The following is a 14,336-nucleotide window of genomic DNA, read 5'->3' on the forward strand; positions in this document are numbered from 1 at the left end:
AAACCACAGTGAGACTGTTTAACAAAACTGAATGCTTACTCATGCTATGAATTTGTTACATTCCTTTTTCTACTGTACAGATATGTTCCATTGTTCTATATGGTTATTGAAGATGGTAGTAAATTACTATTTATCTGCTTTACTAAACAGAAAAATTACTATTTACTGTCTATTGCCTAAGACATTTTTACACTAGCCTAGTGATTCATGGGGTTGCAAAGAGTCGGACACAACTGAGTGACTGAACTGAACTGACTGAACAGTAATGCTTAGAAATACTTAATACTAAGAAATACTAACATGCTAGTAAAGTCATGCTCAATATTCTCCAAGCCAGGCTTCAGCAATACGTGAACGGTGAACTTCCAGATGTTCAAGCTTGTTTAGAAGAGGCAGAGGAACCAGAGATCAAATTGCCAACATCCGCTGGATCATGGAAAAAGAAAGAGAGTTCCAGAAAAACATCTATTTCTGCTTTATTGACTATGCCGAAGCCTTTGACTGTGTGGATCACAATAAACTGTGGAAAATTCTGAAAGAGATGGGAATCTCAGACCACCTGACCTGCCTCTTGAGGAACCTATATGCAGGTCAGGAAGCAACAGTTAGAACTGGACATGGAACAACAGGCAGGTTCCAAGTAGGAAAAGGAGTACATCAAGGCTGTGTATTGTCACGCTGCTTATTTAGCTTATATGTAGAGTACATCATGAGGAACGCTGGGCTGGAAGAAGCACAAGCTGGAATCAAGATTGCCGGGAGAAATATCAATAACCTCAGAAATGCAGATGACACCACCCTTATGGCAGAAACTGAAGAGGAACTAAAAAGCCTCTTGATGAAAGTGAAAGAGGAGAGTGAAAAAGTTGGCTTGAAGCTCAACATTCAGAAAACTAAGATCATGGCATCTGGTCCCATCACTTCATGGGAAATAGATGGGGAAACAGTGAAAATAATGTCAGACTTTATTTTTTGGGCTCCAAAATCACTGCGGATGCTGATTGCAGCCATGAAATTAAAAGACGCTTACTCCTTGGGAGGACAGTTATGACCAGCCTAGATAGCATATTAAAAAGCAGAGACATTACTTTCCCAGCAAAGGTCCGTCTAGTCAAGGCTATGGTTTTTCCCGTGGTCATGTATGGATGTGAGAGTTGGACTGTGAAGAAAGCTGATCGCCGAAGAATTGATGCTTTTGAACTGTGGTGTTGGAGAAGACTCTTGAGAGTCCCTTGGACTGCAAGGAGATCCAACCAGACCATCCTAAAGGAGATCAGTCCTAGGTGTTCATTGGAAGGGCTGATGCTAAAGCTGAAACTCCAATACTTTGGCCACCTCATGTGACGAGTTGACTCACTGGAAAAGACTCTGATGCTGGGAGGGATTGGGGGCAGGAGGAAAAGGGGATGACAGAGAATGAGATGGCTGGATGGCATCACCGACTCGATGGACATGAGTCTGAGTGAACTCCAGGAGTTGGTGATGGACAGGGAGGCCTGGCATGTTGCGATTCATGGGGTTGCAAAGGGTCGGACACGACTGAGTGACTGATCTGAAGTCCAGTTTTCCAAAGAATATTAAAATGTTGATGTAACATTATAGAATTAATAAAATGTTGATGTAACATTATAGAATTAATAAATATGCTCCCTAGTTCATTGTAAGCTGTAGTAGACTTTGCTGTTTCTTGAGTTTTTTTTTTTAATATTTGGTTGCTTTTGGCCATACCGCAACATGAATCAGCCATAATCATGTGTCCCCTCCCTCCTTCCCCACCCTATCCCTCCAAGTTGTCACAGAACAGTGGCTCTGGATGCCCAGTCATATATCAAACTCCCTCTGGCTATCTTGTTTACATATGGTAATATATATGTTTCAATGCGATTCTCTCAAATCATGCTACCCTATTGCTTTTGTTTTTTCAAGTTTTTCCTTAGTGTTATTTTTTCTGTCCACATGTTGTTACCGAGATTTAAAGTTTAATTTCCATTTCTCCTCTGCCTTATACTAACAAATACAGAAGTCAGTGGGTTATTTTGAGACTTCTGTAATATGAAAATGCACATAAGACAATGACAGGCAACATAGTAGCTGCCCTATAAACATGGAGAAAGTTCCTTTAGGACTTGAGTTCAATCAGTTAATACACATAGAAATATTTATAAATAGTGCAAAGTTGGTGATAATTTTGGTGAAAATAAATTGTAATGTCTTCTCAAGATGTTATTTTGTAGCCTGCTTTGTTGTCCATATCTGACAGAGCTTTTGGAAACAGCATAGAAAAGAGAGAAAACTGCCTAATTACCATCAAATGATCATCTAGTAATTTTTTACATTCCATTACGTTGAGGAAGTATTCACTCATGTATTATATATTATAATGTAAACAAGTTTTTCTCAAAAGCATTTGAAGCTGTGTCATCACAAGCATGGAACAGAAACAGTTTCTGTAAAGAAGAATGCAGTTCTCATTACAGTTAATTTTTCTCTCTTCTGTAATAACTTTTAACATTTATTTTTGGGTGTGCTGTGTCTTCACTGTGCCCCTAGCTTTTCTCTCCTAGTGGCGAGCAGGGGCTATAAATTCTGTACATAAAATACATAAACGTGGCTGGTGTTTGGTTGGAGACTGGCATTCTGAATCTCCTCATTTTGGTCAGTCCAGATCACTCAGTGTCTTTATTTCTTTCCACTGTGCTGAGCCTTTTGTGCTGCCCGTGGGCTTTCTCTAGTTGAAGCCAGCAGGAACTACTCTAATTGCTGTGCTGGCTTCTCACTGCTATAGCTACTCTTGTTGCAGAGCACAAGCTTTAGAGCACAGGCTCAGTACTTGTGTTGTTTGGCTTAGTTGCTCCAAGGCACGTGGTATCCTCTCAGACCCGGAATCAAACCCATGTCCCATGTACTGGCAGGTGGATTCTTTATCAGTGGATCACCAGTGAAGTGTCAGTGCGTGGCTTTCAACTGAGCAAATCCCAGTAACTTTCTCTAGTTGCAGACACAGGATCCTCCTGTGTCTTTTAACTTTTAATACCCTGCCAAATAAAATTTGGGGTCATCACCCCGTAACTGGGAGATCTGAAAACCAGGAGAGACTCCCCTAAACTTACCTGGACTTCCTGAGGAGGAGGATGGGCCCAAGAGGCTGTTCCTGATTTACTAAGGCTACTATGTCTGAAGCTCAGAAAGGGACCTGTTTTGCTCCAGCCTGCATTCCCTTCAGAGTGCATTGTCTTTGGGCTGATGCAGTGACTAATAAGCTTGATCTTTGAAGAAGTGAAATGTCAAGATATTTTTCTCCTTACAGGTGTTACTATGAGGTGTTACTAAGAGCTGTGTGTTTCACATTCCAGCTTTTCATCCCTACACAAAGCCAGTTCTTGTTTACTTAAACTGCTTAAATTCTAATTGCAGGGATATTTCTGGGTGCAGCCACCACCCCACATCAACCGCTACCCAGCCCGACCCACCCCCAGCCCGGCCACCACACCAGGTTTCAGTTCCCTTACTGAACTGCTTCAGCCTCATCAGCGGGAATCATGTTAAGAGGAAACCTTTCCTTCCAACGCAATTATGCCACAGAATTTTAAGTTTTTACTTCAAAACGGTTACAGTTATGAGGGATCAATGATGCAACACAAGACGGGAAAGACCCTCATGTACTTCTAAACCCTGACAAGATACCTGGGAACCAAAAGAAAGAACACAGCAGGTGTCCTCTTGGCCCCTCTCGGCCCTACTCGGTCCCGCTCGGCCCCGCTCGGCTCCGCCCCTCACACGCCGAGGCGCAGGCGTGTGCCCTACGCCCCGCCCCTCACACGCCGAGGCGCAGGCGTGTGCCCTACGCCCCGCCCCTCACACGCCGAGGCGCAGGCGTGTGCCCTACGGCCCTCGCTGTGGCGTTCTTCTGATCCCAACGGCTGAGGAGTCTCGCGTCTCTGCTTAGACGCAAGCGAGTCTACAGCCAATTCCCGAAGCTGAGACTGGGTAGGTGCGGCCGACCGTCGGCAGCGTGAGGTACTTGTTTTTGTTTTTGATGTTAAGCTGCTCCTGTGGGGTCCCCTCTCCTCCCAATGCGTGGTCTCCAGTCACTTCGCACCTCCCTTTTCCTCGACTCCGTCCTCCAGCCCAGATAAATTCAGTCGTTGCTGTGAGAGGCCCAGGGTCTGATTTCCTCTCGATGTAAAATTCTGAGGTAACACATACAATGCACGAAATACGTAGTAATTTATAAGGAAAAAATTCATTTTAATTATAACGTGGCATTTGATAATTTTATAAGTATCAAATCAGGTGTTCAGGAACTAGTTTAGAATTTCAGCTTTGGGACTGGTGCTGGAGCTGAAGTTTTCTCGAGTGTTAGGGAGGCGTATTACTGCCCTTTTCTGATTTATATGAGCATGGTAGTATTGACTACAAAGACTCTTCTATTTAGGAAATTATTTTCAGTGATGCTGGTTTCTTGTATGAGCGTTAGAATCAAAGAGAAATATAAAATGGTCGCAGTGCTCAGTCAGATCTCTTTGAGATCCCTAGGGACTGTATTCCGCCGGTCTCCTGTGTCCATGGGATTTCCCAGGCAAGAATAATGGAGTGGGTCGTTGTTAAGTCGCACAGTCCTGTCGGACTCTTAGCAACACAGTGGACTGCAGCAGGCAAGGTTCCCTGGTCTTCACCATCTCTGGAACTTGCTCAGACTCCTGTGCATTGAGTCGGTCATGACATCCAACCATCTCATCCTCTTTTCCACCTGCCTTCCATCTTTCTGAGCATCAGGGTCTTTTCCAGTGGGTCGGTTCTTCACATCAGGTGGCCAAAGTATTGGAGCTTCAGCTTCAGCATCAGTCCTTCCAGTGAATATTCAGGGTTGATTTCCTTTAGGATTTGTTATGGAAAAATGAGAATCCAGTGTCTCAAAGCACACCTCGGAGGACACTCAAGACTGCAGAGAACAGTTTATTACCCCCAACAGGTCCAAGGGGAGTCGGTTCCGAACAAGGACCCCGACATTTTTAAAAGACTTGGTTGTATACCCCTCACTAAGTGACTGTTCACATGTTTGCAACTTTTTTGTTTAATGTATATGATTTAGTTTTACAACATGTAGGTGTAGGGAGAACTAACAATTAAGGTTAAAGGGGAACAGTAATTATACTTCAGGGGGGATATCTTCATTGTTAATCTAACCGTGGCAGCCTTACCTTAACTCCAATCTTTGCCATCTGTGGGGAGGGAGGTTTCCAAGGAGACCTGGTTTTACTTTAAGGATAGTTTCCTCATTCTTGGGCAAGGTTCAGGCCCAGTCCACATGCTGTCGTAAGATGGCTGACAGGCCTCAAGATGGAGTTCCTCCTGCCCTCCTCAAAGCAGCCCCAACAGACTGATGGTCTTAAAGGACTCGCCTTGCTGTACAAGGGACTCTCAAGAGTCTACTCCAGCACCACAATCCTAAAGCGTGAATTCTTCTGTGTTCAGCCTACTTTATGGACCAGCATTCGAAAACCAAAACAGTGATTCTATTTTTTATATTACAGGCTCTTCAGATAAAACATTGAGTTGCTTAAGCACTGCATAAGAACATTATAAATTTTTATTTTCTAGTGTTCACTTACATAATTATTGAAATGGAGATGATCTGCCATGTATCCATAATATTTAAATCGTGAATAATGTTGACAATGCCATTTATCATGTTCTCAAAATAGTTTACAAAAATGTCTCCTTACCTATTTATACCTCTCATACAGAGGGTTACCATATGCAACTGTTTTTGGTTAGATGCCACATCCAAAGAGTCAACGGCAGTATGTTACGTGACAAGTTAAAGCAAAATCAAACAAAAACCCCTTGAATTTAATTTCACACTGTATATGATATTACATATTTGCTAGGAACTTGATATTTGGAGAGAAGAAAATACAGTCGACCCTTCGTATTTGCATATCCATGGATTCATTTGAAAATATTTGGGAAGAAAATTCCATGATATTCCAGAAAACACCACTTGAATTTGCCACTCATCTCAACTATCTCCATAGCACTTATATTATATCTGGGCTTTCCTGGTGGCTCAGACAGTAAAGAATGTGCCTGCATTGCAGGAGACATGGTTTGATCCGTGGGTCAGGAAGATCCCCTGGAGGAGGAAATAGCCACCCACTCCAGTATTGTTGCCTGGAGAATTCCTAGGACAGAGGAGCCTGGCGGACAGAGCAGTCGGACTCCATGGGGTCTCAAAGAGTCGTTCACGAGTGAGCAACTAACATTACGTTCTTTTGAGTATAGGGACCTTTATTGTCAATGTGATGCCTTTGCTTTTTAACTTCCCTTACAGGCAGCAGACGTCTTTTAATTTCCTGCAGTCACCTTCCTCAGAGGTTACACTATTGAATTGCAGGGCAGACCCGCTTCCCTCCACGACCGGCACCCTGACAGCTTGTTCCCGCTTAGGCCGCTTCCCCAGGACGCCCTAGCCGTTTCACTGCCGCCCCACGCGGCTTCCCACACCAGGAGGCGGGAGGCGAAGAGCTGGCGGTGCAGCTGTCTCAGCAGCGAGGCGGGAGTTTCTTTCTTAGTCACAGGTGCCTCTCTCTCTCTCTCTCTCTCTCTCTCTCTCTCTCTCTCTCTCTCTCTCTCTCTCTCTCTCTCTCGACGGTATCCCGGGTCTGAGGGTCTCTGCTGACTCTAAATCCCCGCACCCGCCCCACCAGCGCCAGAACATTCAGACGTCTCCGAGAGCGGCCAAGGGGCGCCTCCCTTTTGGTTTAAAGTCTGCACTGAAGCCGGTTCCTATTTTGGAACTCTGAAACGCTGCATTTGGCACCTCCTTCCATCTTAAAACCATTGACTGTCCCCTCTGCACTTCTTGCACCACATAAAATTCTCTTCCACGAGGTGGGTATTTACGCTCTGCAGTCCTCAGCCTCTCCGTCTCGGCCCCTGGAGGCCACGTCCTCTCCCAGGTCCTGGGTTTCTGGGTAGCGCGCCCTGCTCCTGAGACCCACTCCCTCCCAGCCCCCATATCTCCTCGGGCCTTGTCTTCATAATGACCTTTCCCCTGACCTTGTGTCGGGGTGGGTGACCTGGGCCAGCCACTTGACGCCCGTGGTTCTTCCATCCCAAATTCCACCAGCTGGAATTTGGCGCTTGCAGGAGGAGGGCTTCTTATTCAGCTGCCATTCCTGTAGATAGTTGGCAGGGATGGAGCGGGGGAGTGTCATAAGAAGCAAAGCCATCAACTTCGAGAGAAATAGAAAACTGTAAAAAGCCTGAGGAAGAACCGATGACAATGAACAGGATTGCTGAGACGGCAACCTCAAAGAGAGGATGTTTTGAAGGTTGCAGGTAGGCAAGGACGGAAATTTAGAGAAAAGCAGGATCTCCGGAGAGTTAAAGGTGAGCAAAATAGGAAGGTGGTGCTCAGTCCGAGTCTTTGCGACCCCTGTATCTCTCAGAGTTTGCTCAAATTCATGTTCATTGAGTGCACGGATGCTGTCTAACCATCTGATCCTCTGCCCACCCCTTCTGTAGCCTTCAAGTAGAGGAACTGTAAGTCAGGGGTCCCGAAGAGGATTACAGTGGAGAGGCGGTTCACACAGAGAGCCCTCAAAGGGGATACAAGAGTTGTAACCTTGGCTTAGAGCAATATCCTGGGAGAGAAAGGGGACTCCTAGTGATTGGGCTTCCCTCGTGGCTCAGCTCGTAAAGAATCAGCTTGCAATGTGGGAGACCTGCGTTTGATCCCTGGGTTGGGAAGATCCCCTGGAGAGGGGAACAGCTACCCACTGCCAGTATTCTGACCTGGAGAATTCCATGGACTACAGCCATGGGGTCGCCAAGAGTCAGACAGGACTCTCTCACATCCAGTAATTGGAGGAGCTAAGAAAGCAAGCATGGAGAAGGAAACGGTAACCCACTCCAGTATTCTTGCCTGGAGAATCCCATGGACGGAGAAGCCTGGTAGGCCACAGTCCACGGGGTCGCAAAGAGTCGGACACGACTGAGCGACGGAACGGAACGGAACGGAAGAAAGCAAGCAAGGTGAAAGGAAGCGTAGCCACTTGGGGGTGCCAGAGAGTTGGGAGGAAGGGAGGGCAGAGATGGAGGAATAAGGCAGAAATTCATGGAGATTTACAAGGAGGTTCGATTAGAAGCATTTTACAGGGAGCAGATGGCAGAGAGAGGCCGGATGGGAGTCAGGGAAGAAGTAGAGAGGAGGACAGGCACAGCCAGAGAGCAGAGGGGAGGAGAAAGGGAGACGGAGAAAGAAGTAGGGAAACAGATAAACCAAATGAAGTGGAAACAAGTAGTGTAGAGGTGGGGGAGGGGACTAGATCCAGGAGAGTGCTGAATTGGTTCGATAAGGATTATGAAGTCGTGATGCATTGATTTTTGACTTCCCTTATAGCTCAGTGAGTAAAGAATCTGCCTGCAGTGCAGGAGACCCGAGCTCAATGTCTGGGTGGGGAAGAGCCTCTGGAGAAGGAAATGGCAACCCACTCCAGTATTCTTGCCTGGAGAATCCCATGGACAGAAGAGCCTGGCGGGCTGCAGTCCATAGGATCGCAAGAGTCTGATGCAACTTAGTGACAAAACCACCACATTGATTTTTGGCTTTAGGATCTCATAAATTTAAAACTTGTTTCTTTACATTATACAGATGAGAATTACAAAACTTCTGTCTGTAAAGCTTGTGCATTTTGTAGTTATTTGTATTAAAAGAGAACATCCATGTGTAGAACTGACCGTCTGTCTTACTGCATGGTGCCTTTTCCAGGAAAGTGAAATATGTTCTTGGTGATAGTTTTCCTTTTTGCTTTCTCCTTTCTTTACATTTAATTCCTTTTGTAGTTTGGGATAGATTAGATCATTCAATACCAACTTTCTTGTAAAAAGTTATTCGCTTCTGAAATAAGATTTGTTGCCCTCCTGTAATTAATTCATGTCATTGTTTTCTAAGTATGGTGTATTCTCTATTTTTTTTTTTCACTAGACACCATAATTCTTCATTGGAAAGATTTTCAACAAGCTGATTCACTTTAGATTTGTTTCATGTTAATTTGAGGCCCGTTTGCTGCTGCTTCTTGATGTTATATTTTTGAAGCATTTATTTGGTAACTAGTAAATAGATACAGACTGTTTCGATGAGTACTTAGTAAGAATGTCAGGATCTTTTATATTCAGAGTCACTACCTAATTTAAGCAGTTAGTCTGATATTCCATTTTCCTCTCTTTTATGTGATCTGGTAACTAGTGAGCGATGAGATGATCTGATGAGGTTTCCCTCAGGTCCAGAATCTGAGCAACAGTAACCTCTGAAATGATTGGCCAAATTGGGTGTGTGACTGTGTGTGGCAGTTGTTCTTGGAGGGAGAGCCCAGTTGTTACTAGAATTTGAACTGGGCCCCAGTTTTGCTAAATGAAAAAGGACAACAGTAGGATGGAGGTGGGAACATATGCTTAGAGATAGATAGATTATCAGCAGATGTCTTCTATGAATAAGGGTCAATCTACAGGGAGGCCTCCGACCTCCAGTGGCTTCCCCGTGTCCTCAGGGCAGCATCCTGACTCCTCAGGTGTCTCCATAGCCCTTGTCACCTTCAGGTCGCTGCCAGGGTCTCCAGCCTCATCCTGGGAGCTGACCCCGTTCTCATGGTCAGTCTGTCCTGGTCACATTCACTTAGTCCTTGTTCACAGACACCGAAACCTTCTCTATCTTGGATCTTGGTTACTGCGCCTGTCTTTGGTCATTGAATCACTGTGTTAAATCCTTGCTCTTTCTGTTCCTTCAGGTCTAGGCCAGCGAGGTCTCCCCATCTTCTGATATTCTCTGTCACATTAACCAGGTTACTGCCTTTATATTAATCACCTTCATCAGAAATGCCCTTGTCCTTTGACTGTTGGAGTCTTTCCTCTTTTCCCTTCACTGGAGGATGCACCGTGTTCCTCTTCCTTCCTGGATACTCACAGCATCTCACTCTGGGCGTGAGGACTGGGAATGTGGGTTGGACTGAAGAGTTCTCAGGGGAGACAGAGGGGACAGTGTAGGTGATGATGGTTCCCATATGTCTTCTGGATATTTCAACTCTACTTGATCCTTACTCCATGTGGACATTTAATTACTGAAAAGCAAAAAGATGTGGGGAGTCCTAATGAGTCCGATAGATCTAGTGTCTTGAGGTGTCCCCATGTTTTAGTCTGCTGTGTCATTGCTCGGTGCAGCCCCCAGGTCTTCTAAGCTCTGTCCACCCAGGGACCGGTTGCCATCTTGAACAGTAGCTTTGCCTTCCAGCAGTTTATCTGCTCAAAGCAGGGGATGCTGAGTTTACTGTGGTTAGAGTGGCCAGAAGGTTTGTAATCCAAGGGGATATGAAGGAGTCCCCCCTCCTTAAAGATCTGGGATTTCTTCCAGTTAGCTCTCACTGGGGAGAACAGGGATCATTGAGACTGGGGTCTCTCTATCTTTGTTAATTCTTCACTGAGCTCAGTGCAACCAAATCTCAAGGGCCTGTGAAACTTTCTGATGTCCCAAGTTGCTAGCAGGTTTTCCCAGGAAGGCCAGCTCCTTGGTCTCTATACTCAGTGGGGAGTGTCCTTGGATTTGCAGCTTGTGGCAACTCTGTTGCGATGCTCATGCCCTTGGTCTCTGCTGTTTAGCCCTCTTGTTCAACCGTGCATGAAGAGGTAGAAAAATGGGGGAAAGTGAAGGGAAGCTTGTCAGAGTCTCCAGGAGGGTTGTGGGAGCAAGAGTAGGCCTCTGGATAAACCCAGTAAATGGGGTATTTGTGTGTGTGTGTGTGTGAGTGAGTGTGAGAGAGAGAGAGAGACATTCATTCTTGTGGGATCATGGGGTGTGTGGAACTGTTAACAAAGATGGTCTCAGTTCTACCCGGAGGACCTGGATGTGAGCTCATGGCCAGTTGTGGGCTGCGTGGAATGGTGGGCGTGCCATAGTGTCTTAGCTCAGTTTCCCTGGGACACAGATGCTGTGGCTGAGGTTTGCATGACTGGGTTCCGTTGGGAAACACTTGCTCACACCTCTGAAGGAAGAAGGGAAGTGGAATTGGGAAGAGGACTGTACCCCTGCAGTGTGTTAGAATCAAGGCCTGAGCTGAGCCCACAGGGAGCCGTGGGTGCAGGAGGCTGGGCACAGTGGTCACAGAGAAGGGGGCGGGATCCAGGAGGTGCCCCACAGCACCCTCTCCACAAAGTGGATTCTGTGGGGTCTTTAGGGAGGGCAAGAACCAGACCCATAGAATAACTGTCGTTAAAATTCCGGAGATCATCTTGTGGATTACCTATCGTTTTTCTGTTAGTTTGAGTTGCTAATGAAGAAGATTTCAGTTGGAAGGTAAAAAAAGAGAAGTTGGCATGTTCCTTGGAAGATATTAAAGTTGCTTTGGGGCGTGTGCATCAGCCTACACATCTGTCTTGTATTATTTGATTTTGGTGAGGACAGTTTGGGGCTGCTGGGGTCACTGTGACTGATAAGATGTCTTGAGTCTGGTTGGTGTTTGGGCATCTTCATGTGTATTATTCCATCATTAACACAGGAGTTGTTAAGGCTTTGAACCTTCTGGGGATTGCATAGCAGGATGGGTGTATTATTACTGGGTCTCTGGAGAGTGTTGGCCCAGATGCAGGTTTGGAAGTTTCTTTCAGCCTCAAAGGGTAATGGTTGGGCCTCAGCTTTGATGGCAGAAGACTTTGGCATGATGCAGTGAAGGATTGGTCTTAGAATCCGAGGGTTATCAGCTCCGCAGCAACCTGTGGTGCAGAGGCTTATTCTGGAGATGACGCAGCTGCTACTTGTTGCTGCCAGCACAGTGGATTCCTCTGCTGTTCTCTCATCGTCTTTACAGATCTCGGGCATCTGCAATGAACAGGTACAATACAGTTAATGGCTGTAAATGGTTGAAGGGAATGTGAACGGTACATGGAAAAGAGTACGGATTACCCAAAGATTAAAAATAGAACATGCATAAGATCATGCAATCTCACTTCCAATTATATAGCTAAGAAAAGCAAAATTTTTAAAACTGTTTATGTATTTGGCTTCATCTGCGTCCTGCAGGATCTTTGGTTTCGATGCACCGACTTTCTAGTGTGGCGCTCGGGCTTAGTTGCTCCGCCGCCTGTGGGATCTTAGTTCCCCCACCAGCGATTGAGCCCACATCCCCCACAGAGCTGGGCAGGTTCTTAACCACTGGACAACCAGGGAAGTCCTGTGCAAAAATCAGTATTTTGCAGGAGTGACCTGCACCCCCGTAACCCATCCTGTATGATTCACAACAGCCTTGTGTTGAAGAAACAGCCTGACTGTTCTCAGCCGAGTGGATGATGAAACCATGATGTGTGTATGAGACAGGCTGGGGCCTGGGGCCTTTTACTACAGTTCCTGCACCTGGATGAATATCTTCTCGGGCAGCAGACCACAGAGAAAGTGTAATTGAACAAAGAAACTATAACCACTTTCATGAGCGGACAGCAATTCAGAACAGTAAGTAAAAGGACCATAAACCAAGTGTTATTTCTGAGGCTCCAGAAGCAAAAGCAGGTCACTTCCCATGATACCTGCTCACAGCACCACCAGGGGGCCCAAAACGGGGCAGATCACCTCACCTTCCTTCCAGCCTTAAGCAAAGGGATAAGCTTACCCCCCTTTTTGGGAGGAGCAGGGGCACACACTTGTTTTTCTGTCTCTCCTTACTGCAGCAAGAGTCCCAATAAAGCCTTTCTTGAAATTCCCCTCTGGTCTCATAACTATTTCTAGAGCCCCAGGATCCAGGTTGAAAACATGTAAGTGTAAGTGTTAGTCGCTCAGTCATGTCAGACTCTTTGTGACCCCAGGGACTGTACCCTGCCAGGCACCTCTGTCAGTGGAATTCTCTAGGCAAGAATACTGGAGTGGGTTGCCATTCCCTTCTCCAGGAGCTCTTTCCAACCAGGGGGTCAGATCTGGCTCTTCTGCATTGCTGGCAGATTCTTTACCTTCTGAGCTCCAGGGAAGTCGTCATTGGTAACCCAGGCAAATATTCAGACATGTTTGTAAGGACATGTTCAGTTCATTTCAGTTGCTCAGCCATGTCTGATTCTTTGCCAGCTCATGGACTGCAGCATGCCAGGCTTCCCTGTCCATCACCACGCCCGGAACTTACTCAAATTCATGTCCATCGCATCAGTGATGCCATCCAACCATCTCATCCTCTGTCGTCTGCTTCTCCCACCTTCAATCTTTGTGAGCATCAGGGGTTTTGCCAGGGACTTGGTTCTTTGCATCAGGTAGCCAAAGTATTGGAGTTTCAGCTTCAGCATCAATACTTCCAATGAATAGTCAGGAATGATATCCTTTAGGATTGACTGGTTGGATTTCCTTGCTGTCCAAGGGAGTCTCAAGAGTCTTGTCCAACACCACAGTTCAAAAGCATCAGTTCTTCGGCACTCAGCTTTCTTTATACTCCAACTCTCACATCCATACAAGACTACTGGAAAAACCATAAATTTGACTAGACGGACCTTTGTTGGTAAAGTAATGTCTTTGCTTTTTAATATGCTGTCTAGGTTGGTCATAGACATAGGTTTTCTTCCAAGGAGCAAGCGTCTTTTAATTTCATTGGTGCAGTCATCATCTGCAGTGATCTTGGATACCCAAAAAATAAAGTCTGTCACTGTTCCCACTGTTTCCCTAGCTTTTGGCCATGAAGTGATGGGACCGGATGCCATGATCTTAGTTTTCTGAATGTTGAGTTTTAAGCCAGCTTTCTCACTGTCTCACTTTCATCAAGAGGCTCTTTAGTTCTTCTTCACTTCTTGCCTTAAGGGTGATGTCATATGCATATCTGAGGTTATTGATATTTCTCTCGGCAGTCTTGATTCCAGCTTGTGCTTCATCCAGCCCAGCATTTCGCATGATGTGCTCTGCATGTAAGTTAAATAAGCAGGGTAATAGTATGCAACCTTGATGAAGTCCTTTCCCAATTTGGAACCAGTCTGTTATTCCATGTCCAGTTATAACTGTTGCCTCTTGACCTGCATACAGATTTCTCAGGAGGCAGGTCAGGTGATCTGGTATTCCCTTATCTTTAAGATTTTTCCACAGTTTGTTTTTGTCCACACAGTCAAAGGCTTTGGCATATTCAATAAAGCAGAAGTAGATGTTTTTTGGAACTCCTGCTTTTTCGATGATCCAGTGGATGTTGGCAATTTGATCTCTGCTTCCTTGCCTTTTCTAAATCCAACTTGAACGTCTAGAAGTTCACAGTTCACATACTGTTGAAGCCTGGCTTGGAGAACTTTCAGCATTACTTTGCTAGTGTGTGAGCTAAGTGCAGTTGTGC

Source organism: Moschus berezovskii, chromosome 22, assembly GCF_049115385.1.
Source record: "Moschus berezovskii isolate FMDL1 chromosome 22, NW_MosBer_1.0, whole genome shotgun sequence".
Taxonomy (NCBI): domain Eukaryota; kingdom Metazoa; phylum Chordata; class Mammalia; order Artiodactyla; family Moschidae; genus Moschus; species Moschus berezovskii.